The sequence below is a fragment of the Nomascus leucogenys genome, chromosome 18 (genome assembly GCF_006542625.1).
Source record: "Nomascus leucogenys isolate Asia chromosome 18, Asia_NLE_v1, whole genome shotgun sequence".
NCBI lineage: Eukaryota > Metazoa > Chordata > Mammalia > Primates > Hylobatidae > Nomascus > Nomascus leucogenys.
The window spans coordinates 71,912,347-71,927,081 of NC_044398.1; the positions used below are offsets into that span (position 1 = coordinate 71,912,347).

Consider the following 14,735-nt stretch of genomic DNA (forward strand, 5'->3'; position numbering starts at 1 on the left):
TCCAGGAAGGAAGGCAAGTCTGTATTATTCCATGTCAGCCAGCAGCAGAAGTATCTCTATCTTTAAGAAATCCAACACTACAGCCAACCTTTCATTTGCAGAACGTGTCTTAGGTATCCTGCCATGTGCAAAGATTTTGAGTGCAGAAACCAAGCTGAATTTATCTTAGTAACTCCAGATAACTGACACGGGCCTTTGCAAATCGGTGGTAAATTGAATTGCTGTAGGACAAGCAGGTGAAATTTTCACAAAATTTTGCCTTATGTGAGAAAGAAATATCTGATAGTTTAGTAATGAAAACTTTGAAAAGACATAGTGATCTTTCCATTATGAGAAGCATTCAAGCAGAGTGCAGATACTTATTTGCTAGGAATCAGCATTTCTGCATTGTCTAGAGAAAGCCTCAGTTTGGTGCCAATTTTTCTTTAATGTCTCTCAATCTTATTCTTTGCCAAATGTGAGCTATTATAAAAAGAATTAGTAAGGCCTCTCTAGATTAATTATTACTTAATTATGAATGACTCTGTCTAGATTAATTATAAAAAGAATATTCCCCTCAAAACTTTTCTACACCTATACTTCCTATATCAGGTAATCTCAGGTAACAAGGAAGCCTAGACACTGTTATCTCCAGTTGGCTGATTGGGAAACAGAAATACATGGTGGTTTAGAGGACTTGTTTTAAGTCACACAGTCAACTACAGAACCAAGCCAAGAACACAGGTCAGGTCCCTAGATGCATGACAACATCCTTTCCCTTTGGCTATGCTGCCTCGTGATACCATAGGAGATTTTAAAAGTTCAATTATTTTTTTTAACATGGGTTTTAGAAAGGAGACAGGAACAAAGATAGTGGAGCAACTGTAGAATGCAGATAACATGGCATGCATTTCTACCATTGAAAGTAAGACTGAAATTGGAGTTGTTCTGCAGCAGAGGTTAAACAATAAGAAAATGGAGTAGGGATCCCCAAGGCCCTGCTGATCTGAAGAATCCAGGTAAGCCTTGAATTAAATCGGATAAGCAAGGGTTCAGGTGAGCCAGACAGTTTTCAAAGTAAATAAAACACATCCAGTAATACAATCTTATTTCAGATAACAGAGTTTCTGGATAAACGAGTTTCAGATAACCAGGGCTTTACAGTATAAACAAACAAGAAGAACACTGGACATGGGAGGAACTAATTGAGGAGATTCAAGTAATGAGGAAGCCTAGTATCTGTAACTGCATTCTGTGTGGCTTCAAATTATTAAATTTCAAAAATTCAGCCAGGTAGGATGGTGAACAGCAGAGAAAATGTAGGGTAATTAAATCATCTAGCCCACATCATTAAGTAACAAAATGTGTTGTGATTTATGAATGTGGAAGAAGGCAGGACAGAATAAAAGCTACAAAGGATGAGACTGAAGCATCATGTATGTTATGGAGAAGCAAGAAGGCAGGAGGAGAAAAGAGGCAAAGGGCTGAAGGCTCTATCGGGGGTAAAAATTAGCTTTCAGGCTCCGTTACACTCCCATGGCACAATGGAAATAGCAAGGAGAGCTAAAGGGCTTAACCAGGCACAGTGGCTCATACCTGTAATCCCAGCACTTTAGGAGGCACAGGTGGAAGGATCGCTTGAGCCCAGGAGGTTGAGGTTACAGTGAGTCATGACTGTACCGCTGCACCCTAGCCTGGATGGCAGAAGGATACCCTGTCTCAAAAAAAAAAAAAAAAAAATTAAAAACAACAACGAAAAAGAATTAAAGGGTGAAACAAGTGTGGATTATTGACTGGGAATATTCAGACTTGCTTGAGAACAATGGGCTATATAAACCACCGCCTCCTCCTTTTTCCTCCTCCTCCTCCTTGTCCCCACCACTCTCTCTTCTATCTCCAAGATCCTAAGCCTTCTCACCAACAAGCCGTGAACCCCAGGGCTTGAGACCCAGTAGAATAGAGACAGGGCTCTGGAGGTGGGGAGCAAAGGGGATAAAAGGATCCAAAAGCCATGGAGAAGAAGGAGAAGTAGAGGTGGTCCATCCAAGAAGAGAAAGGGGTGAGTTTTCCGCCAAACCAGAAAGGGGAAGGTAGTGGTTGGGCAGAGGCTCTATTTCTGACTTCTGTAATATGGTTATTTCTCCCATGGGTTGAAGGCAGCAGGAACTATGAGATAATTTTTATGAGAAAAGTATTCCCTTTTTTATTGCCTTTCCATATTCTGAATAAGTCTAGAGAGAGCCTCAGTTTGATGCCAATTTTCCTTTAACATCTCTCAACATTTCCTCATCTCCTCCACCCTCTTTCCTTAACAAAGAGGGAACAGACCTCAATTTAAGAACCCTGGTCGGCAAAATTGTGGTTAGCTGGAATTCAATTATAATGCTTTGTTTCGTATTTATTTCTATTGATGGTGAATAATCTGGTCTGAAATGTATAGTAGCTATAGTCTTCTTTAAAATAAAATTTGAAAAAAGAATTTATTACATTGGAATTTAAGCTGAGTGATTTGAAACTAATTATCAAACTAAAATTCTTCATTGACCTAAATGTCAAGAAAATGACAGGATGATATGGTGGAAATAAACCTTAGTCTGGGAATCAAGGATCTTCCACGAGCTGCGAGTGTGATTTTTGGTCATAGTGATTTCATTTTCACTTTTATTAATGAAAGACATATAGCTGCTAGCCAGAACTTAGCATGAGACGGCCAAAGTTTGAACATATTAAGTTACTAAAGTTCTAGTCAAAGGCAAGGAAATGATGTTTCAGTGAGTCTGTGCCAACTTAATACACATATAAGCTCACAAATATTGAAAGGTGACATGAAGACCCCCATCCTACAGGGGCTTTGAGATGCCAACATTTGGACTAGATTATTTCTATGAGACCTTCCAGTTCTACAATGCTGTGCCAAATATTCAGTCTGGTGCCAGCAAAAGCAATGATGTGATAGGGAAGAATAATGATAGATATTGTATTAAAATCTAATTTTCCTTATCTCTACCTTACCTATCAAGTAGGTAGCTGGGAATGAATTTACTTGAAACAGCGTTCAGATGCCAAGCATAACCATTTCCCTTGTCATCTAAATTCTTCTCTCCTAAGAAAGATTTTTTTCATCAAAAGTTTTACTACACTTTTTTTTTGAAGGTCAAAGGAATTGAGGCCTTAACTAGATAAGATGGGCAAGGGGAAGAACCTGGTTGGCTTTTGTCAGCCCACCTTTGGTCTTGAAGGGAGGGACTGCCCCTCTCTCCTCTGTGGAGCTCCTCTGTGGAGCTCCTCCTAGTTGACCTGCCCAGAGAATTGTCTATCTGTGGAATCTCCCTGACAGCATAATTTCCGTGCCTTCCAGGGAAAACAACAGGGGTTAGGAGAGGAGCTGGTGAGACTGACAGCCTGGGTTCAAATTTCAACTCCTAGAGGGAGCCTCCATTTTATTTAAATTTTCACATTTATCTAGCACAATGACTGAGTGAGGTTGGTTCAATTTCAGGGCAGTTGCTGCTCTTTTCCAAATTTTGTGTGAATTAGAAAACACACACCTTCTTCCCCAAACCAAAGCATACACACACACTCCGTACCCATGAAGTACAAATAGACACCCTGTCCTCAGGGCTGATGCCCCCTCAAGCAGAGCGGGGAGAGGATTCAGCACCATCTGCTCTGTACTTGGTGCTTTTATGAAGGGCTCCACCTACCAACCCTATGCAGTGACCCTGACAGTCATCACCATTTCCTAACCAGGGAAGGTTAAATATTTGTGTTTCAAATAGATCATCCTGGCTATTTTGCACAAAATAGATTGGGAGAGGATGAGGCTGGTTTTAGCAAGTTGTTAAAAGCCTATGGCAGCTGTCCAGGTGGGAAATGATGGGCATTCAGGTGAAATGGGTGGCAGCAGGGACGGTGAGAAATGAATACATTCCAGGGATGTTAAGGAGACAGGGTTGACATGTCTGAGGCTGCTGTGAGGATCCAAGAGATGATAATGATGACAGTGCTGATATTAACAATACTATTGACTGAGGGTTTGTGTGTACCAGTTATTTATATAAGTTATTTGAACCAAAAAAAAAAAAAATTGACTACATCTCATTCCTGCATAGTTGCTGTAAGGATCAGAGATCACGTAAAGTGCCCAGCCCACAGCAGATCCTTCATCATTGGTAAAAACTGGCCTTTGAAACTCCTGTGTTAGTTAAGAAGCCCTAGTTTGTGGACATGGGTGGATGTTGTCGGCAGTGGAACATAATCAAGACAGAGGCTCCACCACCTTCTGAGCATCAGGTTAGATTCCTCCTGTAACTTTTCAAAGCTACAGATATTCAACCCCACCTCCATTCAGTTAGTCCAAGATAGGGGTCTTGGTATCAGTGTTTTAAAAGCTTCCCAGATAGCCAGTGTTGAGAAGCACTGAAGTTTAAAGAAGTCTTCGGAATCAGACAAATCAGGGTGACATCCCAGCCCTGCCCTTCACAGTGGTTTCCCTTGTCTAAGCCTCAGATTTCCTATTTGAAAAAGGAGGATCAAAATTCCCCCCACTCCAGGTTGTGGGAGGATTAACTGAGGTGTTATGTGCACTCCATGGGACCTCCGGGACATCTCTTTTTATACCTAGCTTAGTGTGGTGTCTGGCCCCTAATGTGGGTTCAATAGATGTGATTGCCATGACTGTGGGGTCGAGAAGCAAAGGAACTTAGTGAGGGCCGGCCCCAGGGGTGAGAACACTACAGCTGTCACCTGGTTTATAATCCTGGCCCAAAATGTGCTTGTTTCTTTCACAGATGTGGAAACCCAGGTCCAGTCAGGGAGTAAATAATCTCCCCAAGAACACAAAGTGAGAGAGCTGGAATTTGAATCCTAGTCTGTGTTCTTCTGCCATACACCAGGAATCAAATTCAGGCCATAGCTAACTATTCTAGAGAAAGACTTGTCACAGAAGTGATGCTACCGGGGAGAAGAGCCCTTGTCTGTTCTGCTTTGAACTGCTGGGCTGAGCCACACAGTGAAGGGCAGGGGAACAGCTAGCAGCTGGCCAGGACAGCCCAGAGCCACTCAGACAAGAGCTCAGTGGTGAGGGCTGGGCAAGGAGGGAAGTGTGGGGAGGAGAGGGGGAAAAGGATCAGAGAGCTGCTGATTTCGGGGAGAGCAGAGAATCACGTATTTCGTGTATGGTCAGATTAAGAAATGCAATGGTATATGCCTGCCAGTACAATGACTGGTAGACAGTAAGTGTTCAGCAAACATTATTTTACCTTTTTCTTCTTTCAGAGCTGCCTCCTGCCCCTGAGGGGAGGAGTCCATCCTCTTCTATAAGATACACCTGTTGGCTTGTTTGTCCATCCTTCACCTTTCTGGGAATTGTTTTCCATCAACATGTTTATGGGGACAGCCATTTCCATACAATGTGACCTGTATTAATCTATTTTGTGTTGCTATAAATAAATACCTGAGGCTGGCAATTTTTAAAGAGGCTAATTTGGCCCATAGTTCTGCAGGCTGTACAAGAAGCATGGCACCAGCATCTGTTTCTGGTGAGGCCGCAGGAAGCTTCCACTCAGGGTGGAAGGTGAAGGAGGAGCAGGCGTGTTATATGGCAAGAGCAAGAGCAAGAGAGAGAGCAGAAGGTGTCAGGCAACCAGCTCTCATGTGAACTAATGAGCAAGGACTCACTCATCACCAAGGGCATGGCCCCAGCCATTCCTGAAAGATCTGCCCCCTGACCCAAACACCCCCCACCAAGCCCCACCTCCAAGACTGGGGGTCAAATTTTAACATGAGACCTTCATTGTCAATGTTTGTCTATCTACACATCCAAACTAGATCATCACCTTTGGTCTTTGGGAGATTCAGAAGGACGATACACTAGAGAAAAACAACTTCTCTGGCCTGGGAGATTTTGACTTTCTGCTTTTCATGTTTGTTTGCTTTTATCAAAGAGGGAATCTGCTACTTGCCTGATGAAACTGCATTTGGTTACTGAACTGGGGCCCAAGGACGTCCCAGATCACTGCCTGGGAATGCCAATTTCTCATCATGAATTAGAAATCAACGCTAGCAGTCTCCCTGCTAAGTAAAAAAATTACATAATTCCTTCTGCACCACTGCATTAGGCTGATTTTTTTTTCCTTTTCCTGAATGTACAGTAAATCCCTAGTGGTTTAAGCCATGGTGCCTCTCCTTAAACACAATATGAAATTGCTACCAAATTTAAACAAAAAATAAATTCTGTGTTGTGTTAGGAGTCTCTCCTGCCAAAAACTCTCACACAATTAACACACTAGCAGAATGTGTTGCTAATTTCATGCCACTGGAGTCTTTTCTGCTTCAGAATATAGAAACAAAATCAGGTCAGAGCTCCAATAATAACAGGATTTTGTTAAAATATACAGCCCTGTGTTGTAGATACGTTGTAGGAATGGGTGAAAAGGAGACTCACAGTGATGCATGAAATAGCTCACTACTGCAAATAGAAGTGGAAGAACTTGTCTCCAGCTTCTTTGCAGAGAGAGAGAGGTAGAGAGAGGGGGAGAGAGGAGAGAGAGGGTGGAGAGAGATTGGGGGAGAGAGGTAGAGAGAGAGAGAGAGGAAGAGAGACTGAGAGAGAGGGAGACGGGTAGAGAAAAGGAGAGAGAGAGGATGGGAGAAAGGGAAAGAGGAGAGAGAGGAAGACAAGAAGAGAGGGAGAAAGGAGAGAGAGAATAGAGAGAGAAAGAGAGAGAGGAGAGAGACAGAAGGTAGGAGAAAGATAGGGAGAGAGAAGAGAGGGATAGGACAGAGAGGCAGCGAGGAGAGAGAGAAGCAAGAGACAGGGAGAGAGGAGAGAGAGAAGGAGGGAGACAGAAGAGGAGGGAGAGAGAGAGAAGATGATAGAGAGGGAGAAAGAAGAGGGAGAGAGATAAAAAGAGAGAGAGGAGAGAGAGGTAGAGAGAAAGAGAGAGAGGAGAGAGGTGGGGGGGAGAGAAGTAGACAGAGAGAAAGAGAGAGAAGAAAGAGAGGCTAGGAGAGAGAGAGGGAGACAGGGAGAAGAGAGAGGAAAGAGAGACAGAGGGAGAGAGAGAAAGAGAGAGAGAAGAGAAGCAGGGAGAGAGAGTTAGTTCAGCTCAGTCCAAGCCCAGACCCACCAGGTTCTGTGGGAAAGGGTTTCATTATCAATGTTAGCCCATCCAGACATCCGCATACTTTTACAGGGGGAGGCAAACGCCAGGCAAAGAAACTAGGGAAACACAAGCCCAATAAATCACAGCTAGGATTCTGATTCCCCTGGTTCATTCTGAGGCTTCCTCCCTCCACCTCTTAGCCTTCTTACACTGGGCCTCATCTTTTCCATAACAAAAACAGCGATAATGAAAATATTTTGGCAGCATTGAAGGCCTTTCACATTGTGACCCTGACCTCCAAATCAATTTTCTTTATTCTTAACCTGACCTTGGCATCCATTCTCCCTGGCGTTCAATATTAGTTACAAAATCTTGAACTCCCTGAGACCTTCCCTCCTCCCCAGATAACCAAGGCAGGCCACACTGGGGAAGCTCTGGTGAGGACAGAGAGAGAAGGCTTCTCGACAAAGAAAAATCATAACGAGATAAACAAGCCCGATGCCTTCTATAAGAGTCTCATTTGCACCAAATGCTATTAGCCCCATTATTTACTCAGACAACTGTGCAGGCAGCCTGGGCTCCCTGCTTGCGCGGGGCGCTGTGGAGAGCACCATGCATCACCAGCCGGCCCGGGCGCTTCCCTTAAATAGTAATATGTAAGGTAGAGCATGTTACATTTCATCCATCACCCATGGGCTCGCCGAGCGCAGAGACTGGAGAAATTGTGCACATTTCTCCATTGCTGCATTAATACTAGAAAAGGAGTGAACTGAACAGAGAAAGTGCCAATTTCAGCACACATGTTAAAAAGAGAAGCAAAGAATAGCAGAAAAAGAAAGCATCTCCCAGACTGAGATGCTGGGGGGTGGGGCAGGTTTTTAAAGGAGAAGACTGCTTTTCAGAACTCTTGTGCATTGACTATGAGAATAAGGACCCACTGAGACAAGAGTTCGGGGTCAGCATACATTTAGGAGAAGAAGTTGGCTGGCAGGGGCTATTTTTCTGCAAATTAGTTTTCTCTCAAGGGTAACGGTGGGGGAGGAGCAGAGGAAAATGAATTGGAGCCCGTTGAATAATCGCATATTGTTCGGCTGGTTGCGGTGACCTATGAACTGATGCTCCGAGAAGTGTTTTCAGGCCTTCCTTTTATATGGGCGAGGATGGGAAGCCTCTCACAGCTGTTGACGAGTCTTCTGAAGGGGCAACGATGGGGACGGCAGTGTGGCCCCAGGAACAATGGTCGCAGAGCATCGGCTCCACTGGCAAGAGAGGCACCGTCTGCTGGTCAGTACAGCTGACCGCAGGGCTGGACAGGTGGCCAGGCAGGACGGCGAGAAAAGACACGGTTCAAACTTTATGCTGATCACAAAGAATTGAGAAAAGGGGCAAAGTGGAGAAATACAGTGTAGCAGGACGCGATAGATCGACTTTCCTTGGGGGTTAGAAGGACCCAGAGCTCTGCAGTGGTTCAAACAGTTCAGTCAAATGGAATTCTTCTAGGATGTTTACAAAATAAAAGTGAATCAGTTCATTTAAAAGCATTTGTTTTTCATTGTTTTCAAGTCCAGATTCCGCCTGGAATGCATAGCATCGTGTCTTCCTTGAGACATTTTATCATTCTCACTTTGGCATCAGAAAACCCTGCATCATCTAAACCAGGGCTTCTCTGTTCCCTTGAAACACCCGAATGAGATGAACTAAAAGTGCAGAGACTCTAAAGTGAAGCCGGAAGGGACCCTTCACAAGGGAGAGACTTCTTTGAAGTCTTGTACTTGTTCATCTTTTAAAAAGTACCTAAAACTGATATATTGTGCAGCAGTCTGAAATTTAACATGACAGATACCATTTTTAATTCCTTTAGCCACCTCAATTGTAGGATTTCATTCTAAGATGCAGCTCAACCTGTATCAGAAAAAAAAGAACAATCACCAATTTAATGCATATTTTGAGTTTAGGAGGACTCCATCTCAGCGATCCAAAACTTACAATATGAAAAAAAAATCTATGTCATAAAAGCAAGAAAATAGAGTAATTATAATCAGGGAAAATGGAAACTTCCAGAAGAAAGAACCAGTTTCATCTGTGGCTCCAGACAAACTGGGGCAAACCCCAGTTTGCAAAGCATTACAAAGGAGACAGCTATTGTAAAGTGATGAAAAGTAGACTTCCCTGGTTGTAACTACCTTGTCATAAAATGCCATGTCTGACTCACTCTAGGGCTGTCAGAGCACAGTGTAGTGCCAGGCACATAGCTGGTGCTCAACAAATACTTGTTGAATTGAAAGTTGTTGATAGCGCTCTGCATTCACTTTCCCCTTTAGGTAGCCTGTGGCAGGGTGGTGAGCCTGGGATGGGGACATCTCACAACCTAGCAGTAGGACAGGCTGTTCTTCCTGGAGGCAAAACAGGTTAGGGCAGCACATGGTCCCTTCCATCTGAGTCTGAGTGTAAGTACACACTCGCTTTTCATCTCCGCCACAGACTAGCTGCATGATCTTGGGATCCACTTATCTGGGCCTTCAGCCCTTCTCTGGCAGAAGGAAGCATCAAGCACCATCCTCTCAAAGGTCTATTTAAAAATTCTACAATACTGTGTATTTAGATTTATAAAGGACTTTTCTTTTTCACCAGTTGCTACCTGAGGGCTGAAGCAAGGGGCAAGACAGGGGAAGATAAATCAGCTCTGCTCTTGTCTCCCCTGTGCCTTTCCAGTTGGAAGGTCGCAGAGGACTCAGTGTGGTCCCACCTGGGAGGCTGCCCACCTGGTGTCCTTTGTCCTATTCTGGCAAGAAAAACCTCAGAAGTGAAGACAGGCTGTAAAGGGTGGTGAAAAACACTGCCAGTTAGTTACCTGATTACAAATTTACCTTAGATGAGGTAATTCACTAAGCAGGTCACAGGGCTTCAGTGTTCCACTCCTCCCACGGTCCCCCAGTAGTCACTCTCTAGAGTTTGGCTTACTTAGTACCAGTGACCACATTCTGGTCAAAGTCAGCAGAGCCATCCTAAGTTAGTGTTCTGTGATATCGGCTCAATGTTTTGTGGTTGTTGAGACTGATTACCTGTTAAAATGACCCATATTTGAGGGTCAAATATTCAGGAGCAAGAAACGAAAAGAAGCAGATTCTGATTTCAAGATTTCAGGTTTTAAACATCAGGCCCAAATCCATACTTTCATTTTGTTCAGTAAAAAGCAAAGCTGGTGATTCTTAGAATGAAAATGCAGTGTCTTCCACTTGAAGAAATCCCAAACTTGCAAAATTAGATAAGTTAGAGAGTTATGTTTTTAATTATAAAGGGATTTTGCTTTCTACAGTGACTCACCCTATGGCTCCAGCTTCCTAGGAATTTAAAGTATTATTTACTCCCCTGCCCCCACAAAAATTCAGATGCCATTTTATATTTTATAAAGTCAAACAGAAGATATTTGACTATATTTCAATATAAATAAAACATGGCATATCTCTCTTCTAGACTTAAGATCTCCTTTCTGAAGTATGGAAGTCTTGAAATTCTATCATATTTACTCACCCAGAAAACACTAAGCAGGCCCCGTTCTATGGCAGGCACAGTGCTAGTCCTGAGGGGATATCGTGGTTCTCTGACACTTTTCTCTTTTCTTCTCCACGGCTTCCATTCTCTCTGTGTCCTCCAGAGGCTGGAGCGTATTGTGGGTCTGATCTGCTGGAAGAGGTGTTAATTATATTAGGATGACAAGTCATGCCCTCCGAGATGAGCATTGAAGTTGAAGTTATGGTAAACGGTCAAAATAAACTTGCAGTCAGAGGTTGAGAACTTTCACTCATGGAGATTGGCCAAAAGCAGTGGTTCTCCAAGTGTGATTCTTGGACTGGCCACATTGACATCACTGGTGAGTTTGTGAGCAAAGCAAGTTCCGGAGCCTGACCTACTGAATCAGAATCTCTGGGAATGGTGTTTGACAAATTGTGTTTTAACAACATTCCAGGTGATTTTTATGCACATTAAAGTTTGAGAACCACTGACTTGAAGTTATTTAGGCTTCAGGTGGGCAAAGCCCTGAAAAAATCTTCTTTCAAATCCTAATAATATTACCAACTGAGTTCTGTCACCTGCCCAGTGATAACCCTGGTTTAATCTTCAAAATCACACAAGCATCTCCAACCAAGTTATTTATGCAAAGTTCCAACTCAGAGAGAAAAATAGCAAATTCTCAGTGATACTCAAAAGGGAAAATATTTGGACAGGTAATTTTAGGAATGGGCTATGGATCACTATGTACAATAATGAAGTTGAGCAATTAGGTTTGGAAAGCCACAGCACAGAAAATAATTAACCCACAAAGTAATCATCTTGGAAGTCCCAAAGCTAATGATTAAAATAAACCTGAAACAAATGATTGTTTAACTTTTAAGCTGTGCTTGTTTTAGCCACAGTGTACTTCAGGTGTGAGCTCCCGGGAATTCCTCCTGCCTGCCGAGATTGGCTTTAGGATGAGGGCATGTGTCCATTCCTTTGCCTCTCCTTCCCTGGGGATGGTTTCTTTGAGTATCACAGAGTAGCACTCCAGTTTGGGTCGAGGAGGTTGGCTGAGCTGCTCAACTCTGCTGGCACTGAGGGGCATCAAACCCCAGAATGCAGTCTGCAGCTGTGGTGGGCTTCAGCCATATTGAGTCCTATATAACCTTGGAGGCTGGGATGCACACTTTGTTTTCATGCAGCTTGCTTTGCACTTTCATTGGCTGTTTATTATTGCAAAGCATGACGCTCCCCTCCCCCACTCGCCTCTCCACCCAAAGAAGTGAATTAATAACTAGAAAACGAGAGAGAAATGAGATCTAGAAGGGTCTGGGCTTCTGAATGTCACTGTGAGCAAACAGCGGTGGAGAGAAAAGGTTCCTTTCCATCTTTATGTGCAGTGCTGTCTGTGCATTGACTTGTTTCCTGACACATGAGCCATGGCTTGAAAGGAATTCAGGCCCCAGCAAATTTTGCATTGCTCTTCAATGTGGCCTCTGGGATTGAATAAGGGCAAATCTATTATACTGTTGCCATGGAGACCCTGGCACAACTGCTGATAAAGAGTGTCTGATGTTTGGTAGGCCTCATAGCATGGTACATACCATTTAAAGGACGGTGTGTGTGTGTGTGTGTGTGTGTGTGTGTGTGTGGTGTTTAGCATGCATGTGTGAGTCTGTAAGGGTGAGCATGCTTGTGGGAGTGGGTGGGGTGACTGGGGGAGGGGAGTGGAGAACAGGGTGCAGTGGGGGAGGAAGGAAGCGTGGCTGGCTTGGCACGTCATGAAGGAATGTACTGTATTTTTACAAGGAATTTGTAAATACTTTCTTGCCTCTAAAAATTAATTCTGCCCTCTAAGAATCTACATGTTAAACAGATGGGGGCAGCAGAAGATGCACAGACTCTCTCCTTGGTCTAGCAAAATTAGTCTTTAATTCATCTGAAAGAGAATTAAGCTAATACAATAAAAGTGAAAATGCGCTCTTTTTCATCCTTTGACGAATGCTGCCTCCTTTCAACCGTCTGTCTGTGGATCAATAGTGGGTCTGTAAGGAGCGCCAGCATTTGCTACAGCAGGCAGCGAGATGATGGATTTTAATCATTCACATGATTTTATAACCACGAAACAAAGAAGGCGGATCTGGCTTCCACATGCATAATCTCAGTTTTGCTGTTTTTGATTTTACCAGTCCTACATGCAATTCCTGTCTGGAAGGCGCATGTCCCGTTTCCAAATTCCATTCTACACATCCATGTTTGCTTCTCAGTGACCGATATGGGCAACTTGTGTGTTTCATTGGGGCCCTTTTCCCCATTAGCCCCAGACCTGGAGAGGGGTGGCACTGGGAAGTCCTGAGCTGAGCCTCCTGGCTGGCATTGAGGTGAGTGAGGCATCTCAGGCGGAATCACCTACAGTAAGCAAGCTTCAGAGTGAGCGGCTCTAACAATGGGAGGCCCGGCAATCTGCGACAGTTGATAGGATTATTATTATTACAGAGCGCAAAAAGCTTCTGCTTTCTTTTCTGCTGCTTTGCAGACCTCATAAGGCCTCTCTGTGATTTCTGCATAGTTAATTTGTCAGTTTATAAATTACCACATTATGTTAACGCTGAATGCTTCAAAACACAAATATATGCACAGAGGGCTTGAATATTTGAAGTGTTTTAGTACTATGGGGAAATAATTTTGTTGTCAAGCTGTGGCAGATATAGAACTGCTAGGGGATACATGGCCATTTCATCAGGACTGTGTCGATGATGGCCTGTGAACATCCAAGGGGGAAAATCATCTTTTATCACTATTGTGTACCGTGCCGGTCCAGATGGGGGATAAAACATGCATGAGTTGCCCGCAGCTCTGAAAATAATTATACTCATTTGCCAGAAATGTAGAAAGTGCATCCAACCAAGTTACCACCCATCATAGTGACACTCTGTTTGCATACTGATGAAGTTTAAAGCCAGAGACAATGGTGTTGGTATCAATAGTTGGGGGGGGGCTGGGCACCACCAGTGCCGTAGGATTAATAGCACCATCATTTTATATTATGCAGCATTTCACTTATGCTGCATATCAAAAGACTACTGCCTCTGAGGTTCACCTCACTGTTTAGAAGATTACAGTTTGCTTTAAGACTCCAAACATTAGCATGGCTTCTTTGCAGGTTCCATAAATGAATGCAAAAATATCTGTGTCTGATAGAATGCCTAGGATGTAATTATGGGTAAATATGTTTGGATGCCATTATAAGTGACTGCATGTGTATATATGTGTTTGTGAGTGTGGGTGGGTACCTACATACCCACATGCACATGCATGATTTTGGAAGACTGCAATGGGATATGAGATGATAATATGCGCATGCTAAGTCCATCCTGGTGCTGCTGCAGAGTCATTGATGAATGGGTTCTTTAAATATAGTAAGAGAATGAATACAAGTAGGACCCAAGAGAATAATTCTTTATATTGCAATCAGCTCAGCTTATATGTACTTGCTTTAATCGTAGAAATCAGCAATAAAAAAACATAGACTTGCTTATTTAATCCTTACTGAGTAAAAGCGAACGTCTTATAATGACCCTCTAAAATATTATAAAATATTAAATTATTTTGATATGCCTCTCATTTTTAGACAACTATAAAATGATCAGTGCAGCCATTACCAGAAGATTAATAGATTCCTTTAAATTTTTGAATCCAGCAAACATACATGTATAAACCAAGAGGCACTTTTCTAATGGAACCCTGAATTCTCAAAGGTGTTCCATGATTTGAAAATAGCCCAATCATGATGTTGTCATGATGCTTATTTTTAAGTAATGATTTTAATTAAACCCCCTAAAAAGGGAACAATTCTATACTCCTCTTATATGGGCTGTACTCTGATGATTACACAAGTGCAGTTTCCCATTTTACTCTGGTGTCATGGGGGCAAGGATAATTTCCATCTCATCACATGAGAGAGACACTATATTTCACTTGGCACATGGCTCCAATGTAATCAGAGGAAGGGTTTTATATTACATAATTATAACAAAATAACCAAAGAAAAAGTATTGTTTCAACAAAAGTGGTTCAAAGACAAGGATGTAATGCAGGAGATCATAGAATATTTTTATATGGCAACAAAAATAGATTTCTCCAACTCACTGG

The 14,735-nt window shown here is 42.9% G+C and overlaps 1 long non-coding RNA gene across 1 annotated transcript; it reads right to left on the bottom strand.

Annotated features, from left to right (window-relative positions):
- Nucleotides 1-8,033: 8,033 nt before the first annotated feature.
- Nucleotides 8,034-10,908, bottom strand: LOC100593450. Its single transcript, XR_001113534.2, has 2 exons — nucleotides 10,617-10,908; nucleotides 8,034-8,987 (listed from the first exon to the last, which is right to left on the bottom strand). It is a non-coding gene; the product is annotated as an uncharacterized LOC100593450 (long non-coding RNA).
- Nucleotides 10,909-14,735: the final 3,827 nt, after the last annotated feature.